Source organism: Drosophila virilis, chromosome X, assembly GCF_030788295.1.
Source record: "Drosophila virilis strain 15010-1051.87 chromosome X, Dvir_AGI_RSII-ME, whole genome shotgun sequence".
Taxonomy (NCBI): Eukaryota; Metazoa; Arthropoda; class Insecta; order Diptera; family Drosophilidae; genus Drosophila; species Drosophila virilis.
The window spans coordinates 10,555,188-10,568,901 of record NC_091543.1 but is presented as its reverse complement, the minus strand read 5'-3'; the positions used below and the strand labels follow the sequence as shown (position 1 = coordinate 10,568,901).

At 44.8% G+C, this 13,714-nt stretch overlaps 1 protein-coding gene across 4 annotated transcripts in view; it reads right to left on the bottom strand.

Moving 5' to 3' along the window:
• The window catches only part of bi (T-box transcription factor bifid), a 110,714-nt gene extending 100,096 nt beyond the window's left edge, over window positions 1-10,618 (bottom strand). For 2 of the 4 annotated variants that reach the window (XM_070208041.1, XM_070208044.1), the window contains exon 1: window positions 9,755-10,618. The gene's annotated coding sequence lies outside the window, so the exon portion shown is untranslated. The remainder of the gene's footprint in view (window positions 1-9,754) is intronic. The other 2 variants (XM_070208052.1, XM_070208054.1) reach the window with 2 other exon arrangements.
• Between the last annotated feature and the right edge of the window lie 3,096 nt (window positions 10,619-13,714).

Below are 13,714 nucleotides of genomic sequence, written 5' to 3'. Positions count from 1 at the left end.
CAAAGTTTTTAAGTAAATTTTAAATTAATTTTCTTTTAGATATTGTTACTTCATTTCTGCGCATTGCCTTTGTGCCTTTCACACGAATTACTTTTGCACACACACACACACACACACACATACGCACAGCTCTCTTTGGCTTTTGGGCTTTGCTGTTGCCTACTTTTGAGCGCCAAGCAAATTGGCAACTGCCGGCAAAAAGGCCGCCAGCAACGGCAATTGCTCAATTACAGCGAAACGGGCAACAACACTGTTGCATATGTGTGCACACACACACACACACACACACACACACACGTACTGGTGTTGTGTTGAATTTCACGCCAGGAGCTGCCAAGTGTAGTCCGTAGTTTTTCGCCATTTTAAACGCCAACTCGCTCGCCCGCTCTCTCTCTCGCTCTCGCTCGCTCTCTCTCTCTCTCTCTCGCTTAATGCGTGTCTGTGTGTGTGTGTGTGTGTGTATATTTATTGTTTAATTAACTTCACGCCTGTCTATCACACACACACACAGGCACAGGCACAGACATTGCAGCACAGACGTCGACACATTCGTTGTTTGCGCTGCCTGCTGCGTGCATCTGTGTGCGTGTGTGTGTGCATGTGTGTGTGTGTTTATTTAACTGTGCAAAGCTCACGCATGCAGCAGCTTTGTAGCCGCAACTGCTGCTGCTGTTGTTGTTGTTGTTGTTGTTTCTTTTTGCAGCTCACACAAAAGTTAATCAGTTAGGGCAATGTGTGAAAAACAAAGTGCATTCCGAGCTGCTGCCTGATGCTTATTTTTTCTGCAGGGTATGCTGACGGGCATATCAGTGCGGGCAGTCGATTGGAGTATTGGAGCCTTACAACATGCCCAACTAGGCAAAATGTCATATTTAAGTAACAAAATTTCAGTTAAACTAAAATATTTATATAACAAACAAAATGTTAAATGTTAAACGTGCCTTCAGCATGGTCGTTGTAATTCGCAACAAGTTAAAGCTACGCAAGCCTCAGGCCTTCATATTCAAACATTTATGAAACATGACTTATTTAAAAGCTAAAGCTGATCCAGCTGCACATCTTGAGGCACAATTATGATCTGCATATCTGTCTGTGCGTGCTTTGCCGCACAACAACAATCTGTGCCTTTAGAGTTCTTTACTTGCCGCTTGTAATTCTCAATGTGTTCTAGCGCCAAAGAAGTGTAAATTGCACTTGCGGGCATAGTCCGGCTAGGCGGGTTTCCATCTACTCCCATTAACTGACTGCCCGAAAGGTAAAATATATTTGAAATATTTGAAATTGAGTTTGAACTTTTACAGCTCTTAAGTAAAAGTTATTTTGCAGCTAATTAGAATGCATTCAATACAGGGTATTTAAGCGTCGATGTGGCATTGGACTTGTACTAAGCATATTGGCAAGTTCCTTAACACCAGACAAAACACACACACACACACACACACACACACACACACACACACACACACACACACACACAGCATATGAAAATTGAATTAAGCAAACTTTTCAGTTGATTTTGTTTTAATTAGTGCTAAAAAATGGAGAAGCGAATGCAGGCTATGTGCCTGGTGCCTGCATGTTGTCAGCAGGTGTAGCGCGGGAAGGGGGTGGGGGGGGGGGGCGTGGGTTGGTGTGAGAGAGTGGGGTAGGAGGGTGACACAAAGTTTAGGCCCAACTGCAAAATGTCGTGATATATTTCCGCGAGTTTTCCTTGCTTTGCAGCTTTTCTTCATATTTTCTAGCGTATTTTCTTCTTTTTTTTTGTTTTTTTTTTTTGGTATTTGCCATTTTGCACGTTTTTCTTTCCTTTCTTTTTGGGCTGCAGTTTCCATTGAAAAGCGCTCTTCACAAGCAATTAAACACACAAAAGCGTTTGGCGCGCTGCGCCACAAGCGAAACGGCGCAACAACAACGGTTCGTGCGACGACGAGGGGGGCGGAAAGAGAGGGCTGGGTGTGCTGGCTGTGCCACACAATGTGGCAAGATAAATGGATGGCAAAGCACAAGCTGCAATATGAATAATCGCACTGCATTGAAGTGTGGCTGTGGAGGGGCGGCCGGAGGGATGGCGGGCCGGGGGGAAGTAGGCGACTGGGCAGCCAACACTTTTTGTGTGAAAAACTCCACTCGGCTGTTTGTATAGGGCACACACACACACACACACACACACACACACACACACAGGCGGGAGTGGCAAATTGTTTACACAAGCGATTGGCCAAGACGCAGGCGAATGGGGCTGAAACAAGCGACTGGGCAGAACAGAAAGTGGGGGGGCGGGGAACGGGAGTAGAGTGGAGTAGAGTTAGCTGGGCGTCAGCCAAAGGAGTGGCCAAAGTACACAAGATTCACACCGACAAGCGACAGCAGCAGCAGCAGCAGCAGCAGCGGCAGAGGCAGCAACAACACTTGACAATATTCCCGACACCACACACACACACACACACACACACACACACACACACACACACACACACACACACACACACATACAGTGGAAGAATTCTCTTTGGGTCTTTGGCTGTGCGTTGTCTCTGTCACAACAGCAGCCCACGCCCACGCCCACGCCCCCTTCACGCTGCAGACGCCAAGAAGTCGCCTACGTATGCGCTGTCTGTCTGTCTATCTATCTGCCTTTGTGTGTGTGTGTGTGTGTGTGTGTGTGTGTGTCTGAGCAACTGCTGTAACAAATGGCGTATCCTGTCACACACACACACACACACACACACACTAGCACACACACTCGGAGCTAGAGCTGAGGCCAAAAGGGCGGGTGCAAAGCCATCAAGCAAGATTGTGCCAAATATTTTACATATATGCACATACATATACACATATACAATAGACATACATAGAGATATATATACACATATATAATAGACATATGTATGTACCCAAAGAATTGCTCCCTTTGGCAGCTTCCATTTGGTCGGTTTTTTAATTCCTTCAATTTCGGTTTTTAAAACCGATTTTCCAACGCATTTTTTTATGCATTTTTCCGATCCAGAATTCTTTTGCACAATAAAAATGCGCTTTATTAATAGCTTAATTAATTAAATGAAATATAAATTTAATTTGTTGCCTTACGGCAAACCAAAACTGTGCTGCAAAATAACTTGTTGTGAATTGATATGGAATCTCGGTTTGCCATTGGAGTCATATTTTTGAAATTCGCAGCTGCAAAGTTCGTTAACCAAAGCCCAAAAAGGGCTGCAGCATGCCTGAGATACATTTTCATAAATTTTCTGCACATATTGTGTACGAAGTTTTCCGCCTGTTTTCCACAGTCGTGCGTGGAATCTTTTTTCCTTTATAGAATTTTCCGTTTCAGCCGTTTCAACCCTCTTTGTGATCTCTCACAAAGTGATCCTTAAAGCTCTTTTTGCTACTTAAAGCTGTAAAAGCTTCTTCAGTTAAAGTAAGTGAAATCTTTCGGAGCTTTTTGGCTCTCTAGATCCGAATCTGTTGCTCTTCATACACTCGAACTGTGTTCTCTTTGGCGAGCTTAAATAAAAAGCATTGGGCTAGACCTGTGGCAGCTTCCTTAGCCCCAGCATATCTTCCGTTTGAGAGGGAAGGAGCTAACAAATTAAATTCTTTAATTGCTTATTGACAAAGATTTCTTGTGGCTAACCAAAAGTTGCAGCAACAATCACAACAACAACAACAAGAACAACCTGAAGTAGGTGTAAATGAAAACACGACACCTGAACCCCGGACAACTTTTTTATGATGCGCTAAAAAGCAAAAGTTTTCATTTAATATGCAAAAAACACAAACAACGCCAGAGAAAAGTGAGAAACAAACTAAAATCAAAGCAAAGTCTGCCAACCAACCCCCTCCAATGCCTCGCCCCTCGACCAACTTCAACACTGACCGCACTCATTATACATATATATATGAAAAATAAAAAAAAAAAAAAACGAAATAGCAAAAACTCTCAGAAGTGCAGCTGTGCGTGTGTGTGCGCGTGTGTGCGTGTGTAAAGTTTATTTGCCTGCATTCGACTAGGCGAAGGTGTGTTTGGGGAGGTGCTGCGAGGCAGGGCATAGGCAGCCGGTAGGTGCCATAAAAAAGGCGCCGGGCGGACGACGCTCTTAGCAATTATGGCACAGCAGCAGAGTGGCGCCCTCTACGGGTCAACAGACCCAAACGCCAGCTGCCGAGGTGCGATTGTAAACAAGGCAAACAGCAAGGAACCGTTAGGGCAAACCCACCACAGTCCCCACACCCAGCCAGAGCTTTGCGTGTTGAATTTTCGGCCAGCCAGTCGCACAATACTGCAGATCATCAACAGTGTGGTGGGTGGTGGGCAGAGGTGCAGCAGAACTGAGGGGTGCAGGAGAGAGAGGAGGATTTTGCAATCAACAAATTGAGAGTGACCGAAGAGGTCCGGCACGAAAAGGACGCGCCAGCGGGCACATCAAATGAAATCGTGCGTGCCATAAGGACAAGAAAATGTCAAACTGTGCGCATAAATGTAAATACAGCAGGGAAGGTGCCCCCCCCCCTCGCCCCGTCCTCCCTCCAGCAACCAAGCAGAAATGCAAACAAAAGCATCAAATCTAAAGCAATAGAAAAGAAAAGAAAGAATAGAGCTCTAAAGAAAAGAAAAGAAGAAAAGAAAAAAAAAAAACACTTATAAATAAAAACATGCTCATTAATGTAAAAGTCAGCCTGCGCAACAGAAAGAGACGCAGCAAGAGAGAGAAGCAGCAAGAAAGAGACAGAGAGAGTGGGGGCCAGTGTGAGCTGAGGTGGGTTTCGCTGGGTGGTGCGTGGTGGGTGGTGGGTTTGCTGGCTGCCAACGCTCGCACAATGGCTTCTTGGACGTGGCTCGCACTTGCGAATTGAAATTGGAATTCACTTTTGTCTGCGGCGACACAACAGTCCAGCCCAAATCTCCCCTACCCCCTCCCACCCAACATTATCGAGAGTGGGCGGTGGAGGCTTGGAGGGGGGGGGGGGGGGGTTGTCATTGTAGCAGCAGCTACTCCTTGGCCATTATGGATATTGTATTAAGTGATGCCAAGTGATGCTGTCGGAGTCATTCGCGATGACTCAGCACAAAAAGTGTCCACGCTGGAAACAGTGCTTAAAGCTTTTTGAAAACGTGCAGCTATTTTTATGCATAAAGCTCTGCCAAAATATTAAAGCATCGAAAAATAAAGCTTTAGGATGACCACTTCAGCAATTGAGCTTAAGAATATCAAGCCTTTATTACAAAGCTTTAAACTAATATTATTCAACTAATGTTAAGGCTTTCGATCATAAAGAAGCTGTATATTGAAGTGGTTACAGATATTCTCTTGTTATTAAACTATGCTTAAAGCTTTAATTTAATAATATTAAAGAAGAACTAAATGCTCCCTAATACTTATCTATATATATGTTTTACAAGGGGCTGGTGAATATTCGAAAAGTTTCGATAGAAACTTAAAGCTTTTAGGCAATTTTGAAAGTCTGAAAGCTTCGCGTCTAATTATATGTATTCAATTAGATGAGAAAATATCAATAAAAGCTTTCAATTATGAATCGAGCTGTGACTTGAGAGCTTTAAGAACATTTCACTTGAAGCTTACCCACAGTGCGAATGCAACTTTTTCGCAAGGCTTCCTCCAAATTTGCACAGCAATTAAAGCAATGCAAAACGAAAAAAAAAGATCGGAGAAAATAAATAGAAAAACAAACAAAATAGCGTGAAAATGCGCCAAATTGTTAGACGAATAAAATAAAAAATTGTTGTATACATTATGCAGATGAAGCTGAAAGCGGGGAAGGCGAACGGCTGAAGCACAACTTTTGTAGCCGAAATCATTTGAACAATGTGAAAGAAATAAAAAAGAATTTTGACTTGGTTTTCGACAGAGCGAGGAGCACGAGAAGCTGGGCAGACAGTGGGGCGCTATGGGGCACTATGGGGCCTTCTCGTGGGTGAGAAGTGCAGAGAACGGTTTGAAATTGCGCACCTGACATTGCCAGACTCGGCTGCTGCTGCTGCTGTTGACTTGCCAAAGTCATCCAGCCCACCCCTCTCGCTCATTTACTCTGCCCCTCAGTCTCCTTCTCTCTCTTCCTCTGCCACTCGTTGGGGCAAGTTTCTTTAGTTGAATGCTGCATTGACTTGACAGCTTTTAAGAGCTGAATAAAGTACTTGGAAGCTTGTCGCCCCCCGCATACATCCCTCAAGCACTTGAGCAAAATCAATATGATCAGCCGACCGCCACCCGCCCCCCCACCCCCTTCCACCCACTTCCCTGCTGGCCTCTCTAAATTTCTTGCTTCCTGTGCACGACGGCGCGCTGTTATAAATTAAATTCGTAATTGATTCCTGAATCCGCAATCCTGCAAATGGGATTACAACACGTTGGAAAATCAGCAGCAAGCCCACAAGCGGCAACCAACCCCCGTACCCCAACCCTCTGGCAATAGCAACCACCGACAACAACAACAACAACAACAACAACAATCGAGTGTTTTCTATAGATACAAAATTGCGTGCGCTGTAAATGAAACTCAGTTGAAGTTCTCTGTCGATTCTGTGCCCACCTCCTCGCTCTCCGTCCCTCTATCCACTCTATCAGCAGCAAGGGATGCCTTGGGCATACGGGGCGTCAGCTGGCGCGTTAGTCAGTCGTCGATAGATACGATAGAAAACAACAACAACAACAGGCACAACAAGGACTGCGTCCGTCCTCTCTGTCCTGTTTATATATTTTAGTTAAGTGCGCGACGACGTTCTCAGCCTTTCAACCCCCGATAAATGCAGCCCAGCTCTTAAAGTAAAAAGCATCCATCCAACGGCAATTCCATTCTTCCGCCGGTAATAACAACAACAACAACAACAACAGCAACAACAAACAATAATAATAACAATGGAGCTACGTTCCATGGCGCACAACACTCTGCATTTTATAATAGAAACTGCCGACTCCCATTTACCGATTCCCAATACTCAACTCTCGACTTTGACCTCGTTCTACAGCGTTCCCTGCACCCTGCACCCTGCACCCTGGTCCCTGCCCCCTCGTCGCTTAGCCGCGTTTGCTACTCCGCTTAACAGCTCACAATTATTTCAATGCCAACATAATGCCGAGAGAAGTGCAGTAGTAGATGCTTCTCTATTACGGGGCACTCTCCGGACCACTTCGCCGAGTGCCGGACCCCGTTTAAGCCTTAATAAGTCATGGCATTTCCAATGCGCCGAACCATTGATACCCAACGGTATTGCTAGTAGCGAGTGTGCAGCGCACCGGGGACACAATAATAGTAAATCCTTGGCGACTGGCGCCCAACGTGGGGCGCGACTAACTATGCAGCCAGGCTGCGTTGCGCTCAACTTGCTGCAGCATTGTTAAAAATATGAAATGATAACGATAACAAATATGAGGACCTTGGGTTGGCCGAGGGTGCGCCATCTGAGGCCACATATCTGGATTTACTCGGAAAAAGGTGGGTTGCGTTAGAAAAACTGAGTTAAACAGTCTGCTTTATGCTTAGCCCCAAATTGATAGAAGAATGTATGGAATGAGAATGAAAAAGCATGGTTAAGGGGCAGCCTCGTGTGGAGCCCATCGTGTGACTATTTGGACATAGGTAGGTTGTGATCAAAATCAGACACAAGGAATTTAAAAATGAGCATCAACTAAGGTGACGCCAAACGTGACTATTTTGACATAGGTAGGCTGTGATAAGAATCAGAGTAAACACAAGAAATTAAGAGATGGCCATGAACCCAGTGCAGGCTCGTGTGGCGCCCAACGTGGCACTACTTGGTACTTGTTCAGAAATCGAGCAGAAAAATTGCAAACAAAACCAGCTCATGCTCAAGGCGAACTGAGCGTAACGCATAGTTCGAGTAACACGTTGCGTACCCCCGGACAAAGCCAATCAAGTTCTTGCCACACGTCTAGACACACGATTCTGTTTTGCCCCAATGCAAACCGGCCCCTAGGCCGCGGAACTGGCTTTCGCTTCGGCTATGACTATGGCTTTGGCTTTGGCTTTGACTTGGGGGCATATTATGTTTTCCACAGCTGTCAAATTTGATTTGACAAATGTAAATGATATATACAAACAGAGAGGGAGAGAGAGAGAGAGAGAGAGAGAGAGAGAGACTCCGTCTTGTTCCCATGACAGGCAGAGACACAACTATTTAGTAAATACGTGCAAATGGCAGTTGGCATAATGCAGTCCGCAAATGCAGCTGTTAATTTGCATATTTTGAAATGCGATTTACACCTTTTGTCCAGCTGAGCTTCTCACGCATGAATGCAGCCACAGCATCGCAGCATCAATTGCCGACAACAGATTAACACATAATCAAATAGTTAATCATCATTCGAAGTGATAAGCGAGTGTCTTCCGAGATTAGACTTTTGCCGAAAACAACTGAATCCAGACCCTTAAATGCGGGTTTTCCATGCAGCTCTATTGGCCAACTTCCCAGGTTCTTTCATCATGAACCAGCTTAGTTCTTTAACTAATCAGAATGCTGGCTGCTTTCGTTTGAGTCTTAGCTTCATATGAAACCTAAGGTTCTATTGAGCTTTCGAGTACTTGAAAGAAAAAATCCAACTCTACTTTGGCTCCTTCTCGAGTTGCTATAGGAATTTGACTCACGAAATAGGAATAGACTTTAAGCCGAGACAAGCTAGAAGCTTAAGCAATTGCTAGATAGCTCCAGGCCAAGAAAACATACAACTCCATCGAATAGTTTACTCTCGGAATGCTAGAAAGGCTTGCCAATGTTGATAAGAAAAATTCTAAATTGTACACTGAGGCAAACCTTTTTTACTGATTCCTTTTAGATAACTAAGAAATGACTTAGGATTAAGCTTGGGAATATTAAATGAAGATGACAGAGACAAACTTGTTACTAAGGCAAAACAAAATAGTTTCGATTTAGTTTAGATGGTAAAGTATTACAAGGTATTACCCAACTTCGCTCTGAGAGTTCTCGACATGCTACAAGGCTTTGCCTTTTACATAGTATTATGCTAGGGCAAACTAAAGAGGATCCTGAAATTAAGATAAGGAAAGCCTAAGAAATACTCCAAGGAATACTTGAGGGAATGCATCAAGGAATACTTCAAGGAATGCTCCAAGGAATGTTCCAGGGAAAATTCCAAGGAAGAGTCCAGGAAAGCTCCAAGGTAGTGTCTAAGTAGAGTCTAAGAATACTCCAAGGAATAATCCAAGGAATATTTCAAGGCATAAAAACAGCTTCTAGGAATATGTCCATGGCATAGATCCATTGAATAGGTGCAAGGCATAGCCCAAGGAATGGTCTAAGGAATAGTTAAAGAAATGGTCTAAGGAATAGTTCCCGGAATTAAGATTCACTTAGAAAGAAGGATGAATTTGGGAATATTTCAGGTAAAACGACAAATGCAACTTCAATTAACAGTTATTTTGCGGGATGCTTCCCAAAGATCTTAAGATCCAGTTGTAGATTAATGTGGGGATTAAAAAAATATAAATAAAGATTATGCCAGGAATTGGTTAAAAGGGGGGTTTATTCCATAAAGCTACAACTAATACCAATAGAATATTGTTATAAAGGAAATTCGCCAGCCTGAAAATGTTTTTTAAACAATAGTTTCTAATTTAATCGAAATAATTGCTTATAGTTTTTCCATAATCCGTGACGCGTCGCCGTCGAAGCCGCTGCCAAAACGCAAGGATTCGAACCACAAAATTGGGTTTGTTTGTTTCTGGTTTCATTTTTTTTTTTTTTTTTTGTATGTCAAACCTTTGAAAATAGTATTTTGTTGTTTTTTTTTTTTGCTTTTGATTTATATTGTATTTCGTTTTTTTTTTTTTTTATTTTATTTTCGAAGCACTTGAGCACTGGGAAACACTGGGCGCATCGTATAATGCAGAATGTCAGCGACTCGTCAAAGTGATTGAAAAGGATGTTGAAATATTTTGCAGCTCGCACGTTTCGATTTATGTCTGTTCGCTGATATAAAAAACAAAACAAAAAGTTGGCGTTTTGTGAATGCGAAATCACAAATCACAAAATGAGCGCGACGCGTGAAATTGGGCGGCGCGACGGGCAAAAAAAAAAAAAAACGCTTAACGCAAAACGCAAAACGTGGAAACGTGTTAACGCAGAGCGTGTAGAACGTGTGCAGGCCGAAACGTGTCCAAGTCAAAGCACCAGGCAGGCAACACAGCCGGGCCGGGTTAAGACAATCGCAGCAGACAAGTCCAAGTCCAAGTCAAACTTGTCAGCAGAGCAATGACGGCGACGTCGACGTCGACGGCGGCTGAGGCAGCGACAGCGACAGCGACAGCAAAAGCTATGCGACAAAAATCAAGAAGCAGCAAGCAGGAGAGCGCGCGCCGGCAACAAAGTTGCCACTCTTAAAACGAGCAGCAGCAGCGACGGCAGCGGCGACAGCAGCAGCGACGTCGCGGCATGTTCACCACGGCGACGCAGACGTTAAGTAAAAGCTTAGCCGAGCTTAGCTAAGTTTGTTGTTGTTATTGTTGCTGTCGCGGCTGTCGCCAGCGGCGGCTGCAATGCGCGACAAGCATTTTGACACCGTTTTCTTGTCGTTCTTCAGTCTATGGCTGTTGCTGCTGCTGCTGCGCCCACCCACGCGCCAAGCCAGAAACAAAATGGCCGCCCAAGCGCAGCAGTGCGAGCGCGCGCAACTGATCCTGCCAAAAAGCCGACGGCAGCGACAGCGACAGCGACAGCAGCAGCAGCAGCAGCAGCATAAAAAACGAAACGAAACGAAACGAAAATGAAAGAAAAAAAGTTATTTAGCAAAACTGTTGCACTCGATGCTGCCGTCGTGCGTCGCCTGCCGTCGGACGGCATCGAATGACGACGGTCGGCCGAGCCATGGTCAGCGTCGCTGCGCGCACGCGGCCAACTCACCACAGCAGCGCAGCGACGCCAGCGGCGACGCCAGCTATGTGCTCAGTTAATTAGGCAATGGCGACTGAGCGCAGCGTCGAATGAGTGAAAAAAAAAAACAACAACAACAACAGAGTGAGTGGAATTCAAGCCAAACCGGTTACAGGCGGTCGCGCTGTGTGTGTGTGTGTGTGTGTGTGTGTGTGTGTGTGTCTTAGGCCGTCTGGAGCCAGGCAAGGATAATGCGTTACGCAGCCTCGCAATAACTTTTATTTTTATTGCGCTCCCGTTGTGTCCTTTGCCGTGGCCAAAAATGCCAAATAAAAAAAGAGCAGCAAGCCAGCACGCGCGTGTGTGTGTGTGTGTGTGTGTGTATGGGGTGGAGGGGGGGGAGCGCATTTTGCTGTTGATCTCCCGCAGGAGCACTTTGGTCGGCCGCGTCCTTTAAAGATTTGTGTGTTTGCCCACAATGTTTGCCTTATGTCGGCCACTGAAACTGGAGCAGCAATCAGAACAGAGCTTGGCGATGCTTTACACACACACACGCACACACACACGCACACACACACGCACACATTTATATGAGCTAGAAGAGAGTTTGCTTTATTCCCTATAATACCCTATAATTGATTGATTGTAGGATCGCTTGACTTTTCAGTTAGTTTACAACTAAAGCCCCAAAAATAAACGAGAAATAATCAACATGTTTGTTGAAGAAAGAAAAGAATCGCAGTTTTTAGTGCGATGAAATGTGTCAAATTAAGGGATATTAACATGCCAAAAGGTTTTCTTTGATTTTCCGACAAGAACTTCAGACTAGATACACCTCAAACGGAACAAATGCATAACAGTAAAGTTAATAAATGAAAATAATAGAAACCGTGTTATTAATGATAAAAACAAGTACAGCGAAAAAAAAGAAAACACAACAAATAAACAAACCAAATAACATGACAGCAATTGGCAGAGATTGAGTGAGAGTGAATGTGGGTAGGTGTGTGTGTGGGGGGGGGGGGGGAGGCTGAGCGAAATGCTTCAGCGAATGCCTTATCACACGTTACGTAGGGAGCGTGTGTAACAGCCGTTGCTGCTGGCCGAGAGAAGCGCCAGAACGTAATGAATAAAATATGCAATAAGCATAAAGACGCAAAACGAACAAACAAAAAAATTATGCAAATTCGGCAAAGCTGGCGAGCAGCAAACGAACGAACGAGAGAGCGAGCGAGCGAGCGAATGAGCGAACGAGCGAGCGAGATGGCAGCTGAGCAACGCCCACTGTACGACGACCATTTTACATTGCGGCCCAGCACTTGGCGTGGGGTAGAGCGAATGCGCGCTCTCTCTTGCTCACTCACTCACTCGCTCTCTCTCTCGCTGGCACGACGCCGACGCCGTGAGAGCCGGCCGTGTTGTGTACAGCAGGCGGCGCTGCTCGCACTCGCACTTGCAATGCATACGACGGCGCTGCGGCGCTGCTGCTGCTGCAGCTGCTGTTTGTGTGAGCGCATTTCGCAGCTGTGGTGAGTTTCTCGCATACACAGGCAATATTGTCAACTGCTCGAAGCACACACACACACACACACACACACACACACACGCACACAAGCGAGCGAGCGTGTGTGCTGGGCAACAACAACAATGCGCACGATCGTTTTGTGGGCGGAGCTTAAACGTAAGCATGCGTCCGCTCCATGTGCGCAAGCGAGACGCAAGCAACACCTCTCGGTCTCAGTCTCAGTCTGAGCCACATAGCAGGCCGCACGCATCCTACATTTTGTCACAGGACGACGCCGTGTCCTGTCCAGCCAGCCAGTTCACAGCAGCAACAGCAGCAGCAGCAACAGCAACAGCAGCAGCAGCAGCAGCAGGAGGCGGCGGCAATAGACGCATCCTGCTGCGGCCTCGCAACACATCCTTGCCGCACGCAGCTTCTGCGTGTACAGCCCGCTTTTTGGCGCGAAATTTCACGCTTTGTATTGCAAAGCGGGCCATGTTTATCGCAAGGATCAATCACAAATGGCAACTCGATTATCCTTACGTTTTCAATGAACAACTATTCATATAATAATCATATCCTGCTCTACAAATAGCGTCTTATTATGTTAACATCGAATCCTTGTTTGGTTACTAGCTAAAAGAAATTACCCGGCGTCGCCCACGTTGAACAATATTAATGCAAGTTGTAATTGAAAATGTAAGCTTTGCACTGCATCTAAAAATCAGCTTGAATTATAATCTCCAGTCTTTATAACTAACTTCATTCATTGACTTTTGGAACAACTTTTTGCAACATATCAAAAGAAACGCATACATCAATAGAAAATTGCAGACTTTGAACCGGCAACCGCTCGCTTGCTGATTCAACGCGCACACAGCTAGCCAAGCAGAGTTCTAACCTAACTTTTGGCAAGCAGTTATTTAATTTATCACCAGGAGGTGAAATTAGCCGCAAGCTAATGCTAATGTTAATTATCAAGCTGCCTAGCTCTAACAGCTTGGATGAGGATTCTCAAAAGTTGAATTTAAAGAGTATCTATATTCCAATTTGAGTGTAAGGCCATCATTTATACAGATATATATATTTATATATCGCAATTATATTGTACTAATTAAGATTTGAAGAATTGCCGCTTTGGCATTTCGAGACACTTCAAAATGGCGTCAAGCTTGCAGCTGCCGCCGAGACGCGCGGCGAATATCGAAAACAAATACAAAAAACAAAAAAAAAAAAGAAAACACAAAAAGAAAAACAGAAATAAGCAGAAAATTAACTGTAAAATGTGCCACAATATGCAATTGTTGATAATGAGGCATGTGGCGCGCATATCCTACGTGCCCCTA